This window comes from Anabrus simplex, chromosome 4, assembly GCF_040414725.1.
Source record: "Anabrus simplex isolate iqAnaSimp1 chromosome 4, ASM4041472v1, whole genome shotgun sequence".
NCBI classification, from domain to species: Eukaryota; Metazoa; Arthropoda; class Insecta; order Orthoptera; family Tettigoniidae; genus Anabrus; species Anabrus simplex.
Genome location: NC_090268.1, coordinates 176,797,100 through 176,810,091, shown reverse-complemented (window position 1 = coordinate 176,810,091; position 12,992 = coordinate 176,797,100).

Below are 12,992 nucleotides of genomic sequence, written 5' to 3'. Positions count from 1 at the left end.
GATTAGTACCCACTATATGAGGAACACCACGGGATAGGGAGAGGTCCCTGTGGTTAGTACTCCTATGTGATGAACACCATAGGTTTGCGTTGCCTGTAAATGGCGCCGCAAAGTGAGAAAAGCATAGGTCTGTATTATGTCGAATTTCATAAGCTCTGAGTAGTACAATAATGTGTGGAATGCCGCAAGTCTCTGCTACTTTTGATTAGTACCGCAACAGAACAAATACCATGGTTCTATTTTGATAGCGATCAGTACCGTTATGAGGGGCGGACAAATTCGATTTAGGACCCCCTTTTGACTGCACGCATATACGATTCCGTGTTATGCTATAGCAGTAGTCCCTTGGTCAGTAATACGATATTGTCACGTCTGTTTATGTGAATGTGAGACATTGCGGGTCGCAACCACTGATTGTTTTAAATTCATGTCCATCCATTCATTCTTCGTTCTCACGGTTTTGAATTCCGGTCAGTGGAGAATTTTAGATTTTTAATGTCATTCCATTTCGTCTCATTTCGTACCATTAGGGGCCGATGACCTAGATGTTAGGCCCCTTTAAACAACAATCATCAATCATCACCAGGCATGTTGCCAGACACACACACGCAACTGCTTCCCATGGCGTCTTCTCTCCAACTCCACGCTTCACAACAGCAAGCAAGCGTGGCGTTTCGTTGCTGTTAGCACGCGCGAATGATCCTTCAGGCTCCCCAAAGTTCCAAGCTTAGCCACCAGAGCGTAGCACATCATACCACGACACGGCATGATAAACAAATTCAAACCAGAAGAGCAAGATATTACACAATAAATGTGATACGAGAATGTTCGTTCATAACGTTCATTGACACAAATTTCTAGCGGTGTAGAACCAAGTCCAAAAGGTTTACAGAGAGGTTCTGGTACACTAAGTACCGTCACAATGTGACGGGGGAGTAATACTACATCACGATAGAGCAATAATTTATCGGGAACTAGGATTTTTACGAACACAAGTTTGCACTTATTCTCTCTCAATAATGCAGTAACAGCTTCCCTCCAAAACAGAAATACACTGACTGACAGTGACAATGCAACACCAAGGAGGAGTGGTTCGAAAGGGATGAAAGTTGGGGAAAAACAGAGACGGCACGGACGAATAATTGATGTTTATTTCAAACCGATATGCAGGTTACACAATGCGCACGGCATCGACTCAGTAGGATGTAGGACCACCGCGAGCGGCGATGCACGCAGAAACACGTCGAGGTACAGAGTCAATAAGAGTGCGGATGGTGTCCTGAGGGATGGTTCTCCATTCTCTGTCAACCATTTGCCACAGTTGGTCGTCCGTACGAGGCTGGGGCAGAGTTTGCAAACGGCGTCCAATGAGATCCCACACGTGTTCGATTGGTGAGAGATCCAGAGAGTACGCTGGCCACGGAAGCATCTGTACACCTCGTAGAGCCTGTTGGGAGATGCGAGCAGTGTGTGGGCGGGCATTATCCTGCTGAAACAGAGCATTGGGCAGCCCCTGAAGGTACGGGAGTGCCACCGGCCGCAGCACATGCTGCACGTAGCGGTGGGCATTTAACGTGCCTTGAATACGCACTAGAGGTGACGTCGAATCATACGCAATAGCGCCCCAAACCATGATGCCGCGTTGTCTAGCGGTAGGGCGCTCCACAGTTACTGCCGGATTTGACCTTTCTCCACGCCGACGCCACACTCGTCTGCGGTGACTATCACTGACAGAACAGAAGCGTGACTCATCGGAGAACACGACGTTCCGCCATTCCCTCATCCAAGTCGCTCTAGCCCGGCACCATGCCAGGCGTGCACGTCTATGCTGTGGAGTCAATGGTAGTCTTCTGAACGGACGCCGGGAGTGCAGGCCTCCTTCAACCAATCGACGGGAAATTGTTCTGGTCGATATTGGAACAGCCAGGGTGTCTTGCACATGCTGAAGAATGGCGGTTGACGTGGCGTGCGGCGTGCGGGGCTGCCACCGCTTGGCGGCGGATGCGCCGATCCTCGCGTGCTGACGTCACTCGGGCTGCGCCTGGACCCCTCGCACGTGCCACATGTCCCTGCGCCAACCATCTTCGCCACAGGCGCTGCACCGTGGACACATCCCTATGGGTATCGGCTGCGATTTGACGAAGCGACCAACCTGCCCTTCTCAGCCCGATCACCATACCCCTCGTAAAGTCGTCTCTCTGCTGGAAATGCCTCAGTTGACGGCGGCCTGGCATTCTTAGCTATACACGTGTCCTGTGGCACACGACAACACGTTCTACAATGACTGTCGGCTGAGAAATCACGGTACGAAGTGGGCCATTCGCCAACGCCGTGTCCCATTTATCGTTCGCTACGTGCGCAGCACTGCGGCGCATTTCACATCATGAGCATACCTCAGTGACGTCAGTCTACCCTGCAATTGGCATAAAGTTCTGACCACTCCTTCTTGGTGTTGCATTTGCTCTGTCAGTCAGTGTATGATAAAACAATTGTAGAATCAGTACACAAATGAGTTACATTGATTTCAAAATTTTAAAATGGTATGGACTTTGGAAGTAATTGAGCTAACAATGCAGCACCAAGCAATTCGAGACGAGGGAGTGTAACTTGTTTGAATGGAGCCACTCTAGACTTTGTGCACAACAACTTGACACTTATTTCCCCTTTCGTGTTTACAGATTGAAGTTAGATGCAAGTTCCGTATGCTGTCTGAGAGGCGTCTGAGAAACCATGCACGTGGATGTTACAACACACACCTGCTCCTAAAACATGTCTATCCACCTGAATCTTTTCAATGTGCATTGAATGGCTCTGAAGCACCTTCCATTGTGTGGCTAAATCTTCAGGTAATGTTTGATTTTCTTCCTAAGAGGAAGCTCCTTTTCTTTACCATTCTTACTCTTTGATGCTGGAGTATTCAGTGCTCCCTTTCAGATTGAACCCTGATGTCATATTCGCTAGTGACCAGCAGATACGGGTTCACGCGTCGTCTCCTTGACGTTCTCATTATTTGACGGTGCAGGAATAGTAGATCACGATGCAGCATTAATTTATCTTGAACGAGATTGGTTACTAACACCAGTTTGCAACTGTTCTCTTAATAATGCAGTAGCTGCTTCCTTCAAAAACCGAGATGCAGATCAAGCGCCATCAGTGTTGCCAGCCGGACATCTGATGAGTTGGCTGTGCGGTTAATGGCAGGCACCTGTGAGCTTGCATCTGGGAGATAGTGGTTTCGATCCCCACGAACCATGTTAAAACAATGGTAGAATCTGTTCACAATCGAGTTTCATAATTTCATGATTTAATGGTGGAATACACTACTGAAGTAATTGAGCCAACAGTGCAGCTGCATGCAATTTAAGATGAGGGAATGGAACTCGTTTAATTGGGCCACTCTGGATTTTGAGCACAACAACTAGACACTTACTTCCCATTGCTGATTTACAGATCGAAGATAGATATAAGCTGCGTATGCTGTCTGTGAGTCGTCTGAAAAACCACGCACTTGAATATTACAACCCACACCTGCTCCTAAAACATGTCTATCCTCCTGAATCTTTTCAATGTGCATCAAATGGTTCCAAAGCGCCTTCTGTTCTCCGGCTAAGTCTTGAGGTAATGTTTGATTTTCTTTCTGAAGAGTAAGCTCCTTTTCTTTACCATTCTTAGCCTTTGATGCTGGAGTTTTCAGTGCTGCCTTCCATATTGACACCTGACGGTGATAATCGCTATTGACCCGCAGATACGAGTTCACTTGTCGTCTCCTTTACCTTCTCATAATTTGACGGTGGAGTAATTCTAGATCACGATACAGCAATGATTTATCGGGAACGAGAATGGTTGCGAACACCAGTTTGCACTTGTTCTCTCTCAATAATGCAGTAACAGCTTCCCTCCAAAACGAGATTCAGATCAAGCGTCATCAGTGTTGCCAGCCGGACATCTGGTGATTTGGCTGTGCGGTTAGGGGCATGCAGCTGTGACCTTGCATCCGGGAGATAGTGATTTCGAACCCCACGAACTATGATAAAACAATGGTAGAATCTGTCCACAAATGAGTTTCATTAATTTCAAGATATAAAATTGGAATTCACTAACTGAGCCAACAATGCATCTGCAAGCAATTCAAGACGAGGCAGTGTAACTCGTTTGACTGGAGCCACTCTGGATCTTGAGCAGGACAACTTGACACTTTTTCCCCTTACTGATGTACAGATCGATGGTAGATGCAAGCTCCGTATGCTGTTCGAGAGGCGTCCGTAAAAACATGCATGTAAATGTTGCAACACACACCTGCTCCTGAAACATGTCTATCCACGTGAAACTTTTCAGTGTGCATCAAATGGTTGTGAAGCACATTCCATTCTGAGGCTCTCTTCAGTTAATGTTTGATTTTCTTCCTGAAGAGGAAGCTCCTTTTCTATACCATAGTTACTCTTTGATACTGAAGTTTTCGGAGCTCCCTTCCATATTGACACCTGATGGTGATAACCGCTTTTGACCCGCAGATCGGGTTCTCTCGTCGTCTCCTTTACCTTCTCATAATTTGACGGTGGATTAATACTAGATCACGATGCAGCAATAATTTATAGGGAGCGAGAATCGTTACGAACACCAGTTTTCAACTGTTCTCTCTCAATAATGCAGTAACCGCTTCCCTCCAAAACTGAGATGGTGATCAAACGCCATCAGTGTTATCAACCGGACATCTGGTGAGTTGGCTGTGCGGTTAGGGACGTTCTGCTGCGTGCCTGCATCCGGGAGATAGTCGTTTGGATCTCCACTGTCGGTAGGCCTGAAGGTAGTCGAACGTGGCGTCCCATTTTCTCACCAGTCAAATGCTGGGGCTATACCACGGTCGACTTCTTCCCTGTCTAGACTTTTCCTGTCCCATCTTCGCCATAAGGCCTATCTAATCATAACATGATAAAAGACGAACTCCTTCCAAGTCAGATTCCTCTCTTTCCCCTGTCTCACTCTTGCTCACACCACTCGGATTGATGACAAGACGGTCACCAGTCATAGCGCACAGATCGGCCGGTTCCTAGAATCTGAGCTCTTCCGCCAACACGTGATGAATAAAGGCATGCCACATTTCAGTTCTAACACTCACCAGGGCCTTTGATAATGTCCTGACTTCTACGAGTTTTTTTATTACGCGCAACACGCCCGTTTACCATGCTCCACGCCAACACTCTCGATGTGAATATCTACCCTGTGTCAGAGTTGATGAAGAATTGATAATGCCTACAATAGAAGTGGTGTCTTATTTACATTTTAAATTTAGTCTGATGACAGTGTCTTTAGTGTGAGATGGGTTTGACTGCCGCTGTCCAAGAGTCCTCGAACCTTGCGAAATTTTCCTCTGTGATCCTTGATTTTGACAATAACTGTGGATAACAATACAAATGGTGTGTTTCGAGTTCATGGATGTTCATTGTTGGTAGTTGTGTGAACGCTGGCGAATACCACCTTGTTGTTAAAAGTAGTTTCGTTAGTTGTACTAGACTTGTGATTTTTCAAGATGTAGTAATGTGTTGTGGACTTTGTTGCATTTGCGACAGTGACAGGGTGTACACTCTGTCTTTTTATATGATGCTTTAAGACAATTTATACAGAGTTTGTTGTCACGAGCATATGGAATGCGATTTGACACTGTTAACTTGAGAGATGAATCACATGCTAAAAGTCCTGGTGCATGACATTGTTTACAATGTGCGCCGACACTTTCTTGTGTGTACTGACTCCTTGAGCTCGCTCCAGTCTATTGATACCTGTTTCCCTCGGCACCCTCTGGTGCAGCGCATCCTGGACCTGCTGGCCAGGTGATCGGATGCCGGCACCAGAATCACGTTTCTGTGGCTCCCCAGCCACATGGGCATAGAGGGAAACGAGTTAGCAGATCAGGCTACTAAGGAGGCAGTTACACTGCCCCCATTACCTTTCAAGGTTCCAGCAAGTGATATTCGTTCTCAATTGAGACATCTGGTCATGTCCCATTGGGAGATGGAGTGGCAGGCCAATCCACTTCCCAGTAAGCTGAGAGCGATAAAGGGAACAACGAAGGTATGGAGGACTTCCCTTCGGGTTTCGCGGAGGGAAGCCGTGGTATTATGTCGTCTTCGGATCGGCCACGGTATCTTGACGCACTCCCATCTACTGAAAGGAGAACCCCCTCCGGTGTGTACCTGCGGCGACCATCTTACCGTGGTACGCATCCTTACGGAGTGCGTGGACCTGGTCGATCTGCGCCGTAGTCTTAACCTTCCGAGTACTATCTCCCTTATCTTGCGCGATGACGAGCAGTCAGCAGACCTCGTCATCCGCTTTATGAGGGACAGCGGTCTGTTTTATCGTGTGTGATGATGTCCTTTGTCCTCGTGTTGTTTATGTCAGTTGCGCTTTTATCTGATTGACTTCATTTTAGTTTGTGTTGCGCATTTTAATGTGTTATTTGAACGTCTAACGTAAATTATGTGTTAATATCTGTATTACTGGGCAATGCCTTATTCCTTCGATTTCCTGTACTTTCTCTTATTTTAATAGAACATAAGGCATTGCGTATTAGATCCACCGACTGTTTTAATCTCACCCTCATTTTTCTTCATCTTCATTCTTTTTTAACTCTAGTCAGTGGATACTTTTTAAAATTTTAACTCCATATCTCATGTCATTCATTTCGTTCCATTAGGGGCCGATGACCTTCGATGTTAGGCCCCTTAAAACAACAAGCATCATCATCAGCATAAACATGCTGCTTGGCAAAGGTACGCATCACTAGCGGTCTTTAATTACGATATCAGGCGGAGCGTCGTCAAGGAACTAACTTACGTCATCCAACTCATTCTTGCTGCTGCTGAGGAGTCCATTCCGTTCTTCTCGGGGACGCCTCGCCGAAAACTCGTTCCTTGGTGGAACGATGAAATAGCAGCAGCCATCAAAGAACGCCGTCGCGCTCATAAGCGTTACCGTAGACAGCCTACTCTGGCCAACTTGGTAAAATTTAAGAAACTCTGCACTCAGGCTCGAGTTCTTATTCGACAAAGTAAGAAGACTTCATGGGAGAGATATGTGTCGTCCATGACTTCACATACTCCATCATCTCAAGTATGGACTAAACTTCGGCGGATTTTGGGTATCCACGGATCGTCTCCTGTACCGAGAATTTCCATTGCAGGCAGTGTAGCCACTGACCCTCTTGCGATTCTTAACCAACTAGCTAGTCATTTCACGGATGAATCTGGCTCCGCGAATTACCATCCTGATTTCCTCGCTCTGAAGCGGGAGACGGAACGTTCTCACCTTAGTCTTGCCTCTCAAGCTTCAGAGGACTCCAACGTGCCCTTTACGGAGTGGGTTCTCCGCAGCGCCTTAGCGCTTTGCAAGGACACGTCTCCTGGACTGGACAACATCCATAACCAGATGTTGAAACACCTTAGTGATGATAGCCTAATATATCTCCTTCGTGTGTTCAACCGAATCTGGATAGAGGGTGATTTTCCGTCTCAGTGGCGAGAGGGCATAATCGTTCCTGTCCTCAAGCCTGACAAAGATCCTAAGTATGCAGGAAGTTACAGACCGATTTGCCTTACAAACGACCCGTGTAAGCTATTTGAGAGGATGGTAAATCGCAGACTCGTGTGGTGTCTGGAGAAAAAAGGACTCTTGTCCGAGTACCAATGTGGTTTTCGAGCCGCTCGATCCACCACTTACCACTTGGTACGGCTGGAGAGCTCTATCCAGGATGAGTTTCTCCGCAAACAGCACTTGGTTGCTGTCTTCTTTGACTTGCAGAAGGCCTACGACACCACCTGGCGATATGGCATCCTTTCAGTCCTGCATCAATGGAGATTCCGAGGTAACTTGCCGGTATTTATTGCGAATTTTTTGTCCCTCCGTCTATTCCGTGTCCGAGTAAGGAGGACATATTTGCAATACCACGTTCAAAAAGTGGAGTCCCACAGGGATCGGTCCTTAGTGTCACTGTGTTCGCGATTGCCATAAACAGTATTGTCGCTGCTGTTGGTCCAGCAGTAATACCGTCCATATATATGGACTATAGCTCGTTCAATATGGCAGTCGCAGAGCGACAGTTACAGCAAGCTATTAGGAGGGTGGAACAGTGGACCTTAGAACATGGCTTTCGTTTTTCCAGGACAATGACCTGTGTTGTCCACTTTTGTCGCCAACGTTCTCTTCACCCTCTTCCTGAACTTTATTTAGGAAATGTAACTATCCCTGTAGTTGACACCTATTTCTTGGGCTCCTTTTCGATAACAAATTATCGTGGGAGCCACATGTGCGGCAGTTAAAAGTGCAATGCCCTAAGAAGCTTAATATCTTGAAGTTTCTTAGCAGCACTTCTTGGGGGGCTGACCGCACAGTGCTCCTACGATTCTATAGGGCACATATTTTATCTCGGCTAGACTACGGCAGTGCAGCATATGGCTCAGCAAGAACGAGCGTCCTTGCGAAGCTTAACAGCATCCACCACGGCGGGGTTACGTAGGCGACGGGTGCTTTTCGTACAAGCCACATTGCCAGCTTCTTCGCTGATTCCTGTGTGCCGCCTTTACACCCGAGGCGCCAGCAACTTCTACTTACGTATGCTGCAAATTTGCGACAGATGCCACTTCATCCAAGCTATCCTTGCGTGTTCAACAATGGCAACCGTTTGCTGTACGCTGCTTGTCCTCGTGCGACGCGGCCGGTTGGGATACGCTAGGATAGCAGTTATCAATTGTTTGACGTACCTTCGGTTCCCTGCCTTGTCAGACAACCAAATGGGGTACCTCCGTGGGTTGTACGACGACCTGATCATCATGGGTTTGCACACTGGCCCGAAAGGAGACACGGACCTTTCGATTTATCGGAGGCTCTTCCTGTCCGTTGTTGGCCGCTATCCAAGTTCCGTCGTCGTCTACAGGGATGGTTCAAGGACACATTCAACGGTGGGCTGTGCGTTCGTTGTCGGACATGATAGGTTCCTTTTTGCTCTCCCGGAAACCTGTAGTGTGTACACAGCATAGCTTTATGCTATCTGTGGAGCTCTGCGATACGCAAAGCACAATGAGCGCCGACACTTTCTTGTGCGTTCTGACTCCTTGAGCTCGCTCCACTCTATTGATACCTGTTTCCCTCGGCACCCTCTGGTGCAGCGGATCCAGGACCTGCTGGCCCGGTGCTCGGATGCCGGCAGCAGAATTACGTTTGTGTGGCTCCCAAGCCACATGCTATAAAGGGAAACCAGTTGGCAGATCAGGCTGTCAAGGAGGCAGTTACGCTGCCCCCGTTGCCTTTCAAGGTTCCAGCAAGTTATATTCGCTCTCAGCTGCGACATCTGGTTATGTCCCATTGGGGGATGGAGTGGCTGGCTAATCCCACTTCCCAGTAAGCCGAGAGCGATAAAATGAACAACGAAGGTATGGAGGACTTCCCTTCGGGATTCGCGGAGGGAAGCCGTGGTATTATGTCGTCTTCGGATCGGCCACGGTATATTGACCTACTCGCATCTTTTGAAAGGAGACCCCCTACGGTGTGTACCTGCGGCAACCATCTTACCGTGGTACACATCCTTACGGAGTGTGTGGACCTGGTCGATCTTCGTCGTAGTCTTAACCTTCCGAGTACAATCTCCCTTATCTTGCGAGATGACGTGCAGTCAGTAGACCTCGTCATCCGCTTTATGAGGGATAGTGGTCTCTTTTATCGTGTGTGATGAAGTCCTTTGTCCTACCACGAACCTACTACGCTGGCGTAGCAGGGGGAGAGGTGATACTCCCACGTGGCGCGTCCCAGGTGGCGGATAGGGGGGTCCTAACCGGCTTGCCGGCGGACTTGAGGGAAATAAAATACCTCTCGCGGACCAAACACACACCCCCTGTGGGTGGGGGAGGCTGACGAATAATACACCCACGGTATCCCCTGCCTGTCGTGCGAGGCGACTAAAAGGGGCGACCAAGGGATGAATGAATTAGAACCATGCAACTACTTTTGATTCGTACCATCATGCGGGGAACACCATGGGTTGCATGTACTTGCGAGTAGTATCACTAATATGGTACGAAATATGTTTGTGATTCGTTGCAGTAAAAAGCCTGGCCTGGTGGATTCCAGTACCCGTGCGTTGTACCCATGTGGGCAACACCGCGGATCTGGGCGTAGCCTGTGAGTTGTACCACTATATGAGCGACACCGTGGGTCTGCGTTGCCTGTGATTAGTACTCACTATGTGCGGAACACCACGGGGCCCTTGGGACCGGCACCCGTGACTAGTACCCTAGGTGAGGAAACTCATCGGTTTGCGTTGGCTGTAAGTGACGCCAAAGTGATGCGAAACACCATAGGTCTGCGTTACCTGTACGAAGTACAATACTTGTGAGTAGTACCATCTTTTGTGGAACACCGTGAGTCTTCGCTACTTCTGATTAATACCCCAACATGACACATACCATGGTTCTATTTTACTCGCAACATGTACCATTCTGTGGGGCCTTAGACGTGGATTTTGCACCCCCTTTAGACACCAAGCATCATTTTGCTTTATAAGTGGTACCTTGGTCGGTAATACTGTTATTTTCGTTCTCTATTGAATCCGATCCACTGGTTTTTGTTTTTGTTTGTTTTGTGTTTTGTTGGGTTCCTGTCCATCCATTCATTCTTCATGACATTTTTTATTTTTATTTTGGTCAGTGGATGCCTTTGTAATTTTTGTTCTTTCATTTCGTACCATTAGGGGCCGATGACCTTCGCTGTTAGGCCCCTTAAAACAACAAGCATCATCATCATCATCCTTTGTCCTAGTGTTTTTTGTGTCAATTGCGCTTTTATCCCATTGACTTCATTTTAGTTTGCGTTGCGTATTTTAATGTGTTATTTTAACGTCTAACGTATATTATGTGTATATATCTGTACTACCAGGCAATGCCTTATTCGTTTTGTTTCCTGTCTTTTCTCTTATTTTATTAGAGAATAAGGCATTGCATATTAGATCCACTGATTGTTTTAATCTGACCCTCATTTTCCTTCATCACCTTTTTTATACTCTAGTCAGTGGATACGTTTTAAAATTTTAACTTCATACCTCATGTCGTTTATCTCGTTCCATTAGGGGCCGGTGACCTTCGATGTTAGGCCCCTTAAAACAACAAGCATCATCATCATCATCATCATCATCTAGAATACATAACAACAAAAGGCAACACACCCTGTTCAAAAGTTCATGTAACAATTTTCTAGATATTTCCAGTAAGCGTAGCAGGGGGAGAGGTGATACTCCCACGTGGCGCGTCCCAGGTGGCGGATAGGGGGGTCCTAACCGGCTTGCCGGCGGACTTGAGGGAAATAAAATACCTCTCGCGGACCAAACACACACCCCCTGTGGGTGGGGGAGGCAGACGAATAATACACCCACGGTATCCCCTGCCTGTCGTGAGAGCCGACTAAAAGGGGCGACCAAGGGATGATTGTATTCGAACCATGCAACTACATGTGATTAGTACCACCACACGGAGAACACCAAGGGTCGCTTTTACTTGTGCGTAGTACCACTATATTAAGTACGAAATAGGTTTGTGATTAGTGGCACACAGGAGCACCGCGCGGTCGGCTTTTGCAGTACCTGTGATTAGTACCACCATATTAGCGGGACCATGGGATGATATCTACCATGGACCTGCCTTACCTGTGATTAGTACCCACTCTATGAGGAACACCACGGGATAGGGAGAGGTCCCTGTGGTTAGTACTCTTATGTGATGAACATCATAGGTTTGCGTTGCCTGTGAATGGCGCCGCAGAGTGAGAAAAACATAGGTCTGTATTTATGTCGAATTTCATAAGCTTTGAGTAGTACAATAATGAGTGGAATACCGCAAGTCTCTGCTACCATTGATTAGTACCGCAACAGGACGGATACCATGGTTCTACATTACTAGCGATCAGTATCATTCTGAGGGGCCTTTGACCTGTATTTTGGACACATTTAGACACCAAGCATCCTCGATTTGCTTTTGGAAGTGGTCCCTTGGTCAGTAATACTATTAACTATGATAGTTTTTTGAGTCGGATCCACTGATTGTTTTAAATTCATGTTCATTCATTCATTCATTCATTCGTTCATTCATTCTTCATGACATTTTTTATTTTGGTCAGTGGATAATTTTGAACTTTTACTTTGTCGTTTCATTTCGTACCATTAGGGGCCGATGACCTCGATGTTAGGCCCCTTTAAACAACAAGCATCATCATCATCATCATCATTTCCAGTAAGTACAGAACTGAAATCTACTATTTACAAATACCATATGTTGCAAATATTACGCAGTGCAGGTTAGGTCATTACAAATAAAACATACTACCACACTTTACAAATAAAGTCTTCAATATACATTTTCCACTTCTACTACATTGTTCACCCGTGACATCTTCCTGCCCCGAAAGTCGAGCCACGCTCGACTATTAACATAGTTTCACTGGGGAGAAAGCGATAAAACGTTCTCACACAGTACAGATAGTAAAGATACATTACTCTAACACACACGATTTCTTGAAGTTGACTTTCTAAGCAATCAAAACAAACAGTCGTTTCACCAAGGTCCTTTTAGTAGTCAATATTTTACGATTCACCAATAATTTTCAAAAATAATAAAGGTGTTCATAGATCCAACTATTCAATATATATCACAAAATCTACATGGATAGTCACATTACACTTTAAAAACCCTTCTGACTCTTTCACAGCTGATTAGACAATTTGTACTGTGTCCACCAAGCGATGTACACACTTTCTTTCTGCCAAATGTTAGTTATCCAGGAACTTCTCACTTTGTTGCTAAACAGTGTTCAAAGCCTTCTTATAGGGGGATTACGGACTAAGTATTTTGCACCAATTTTCCCCACCCGTTACAGCACAGCTAGGCCACAGATTCTCGCTGATGACGCGGCTGTCGACACGGCCGTTTGCCGCCAGCCTCCATTCCCTCAGTCCG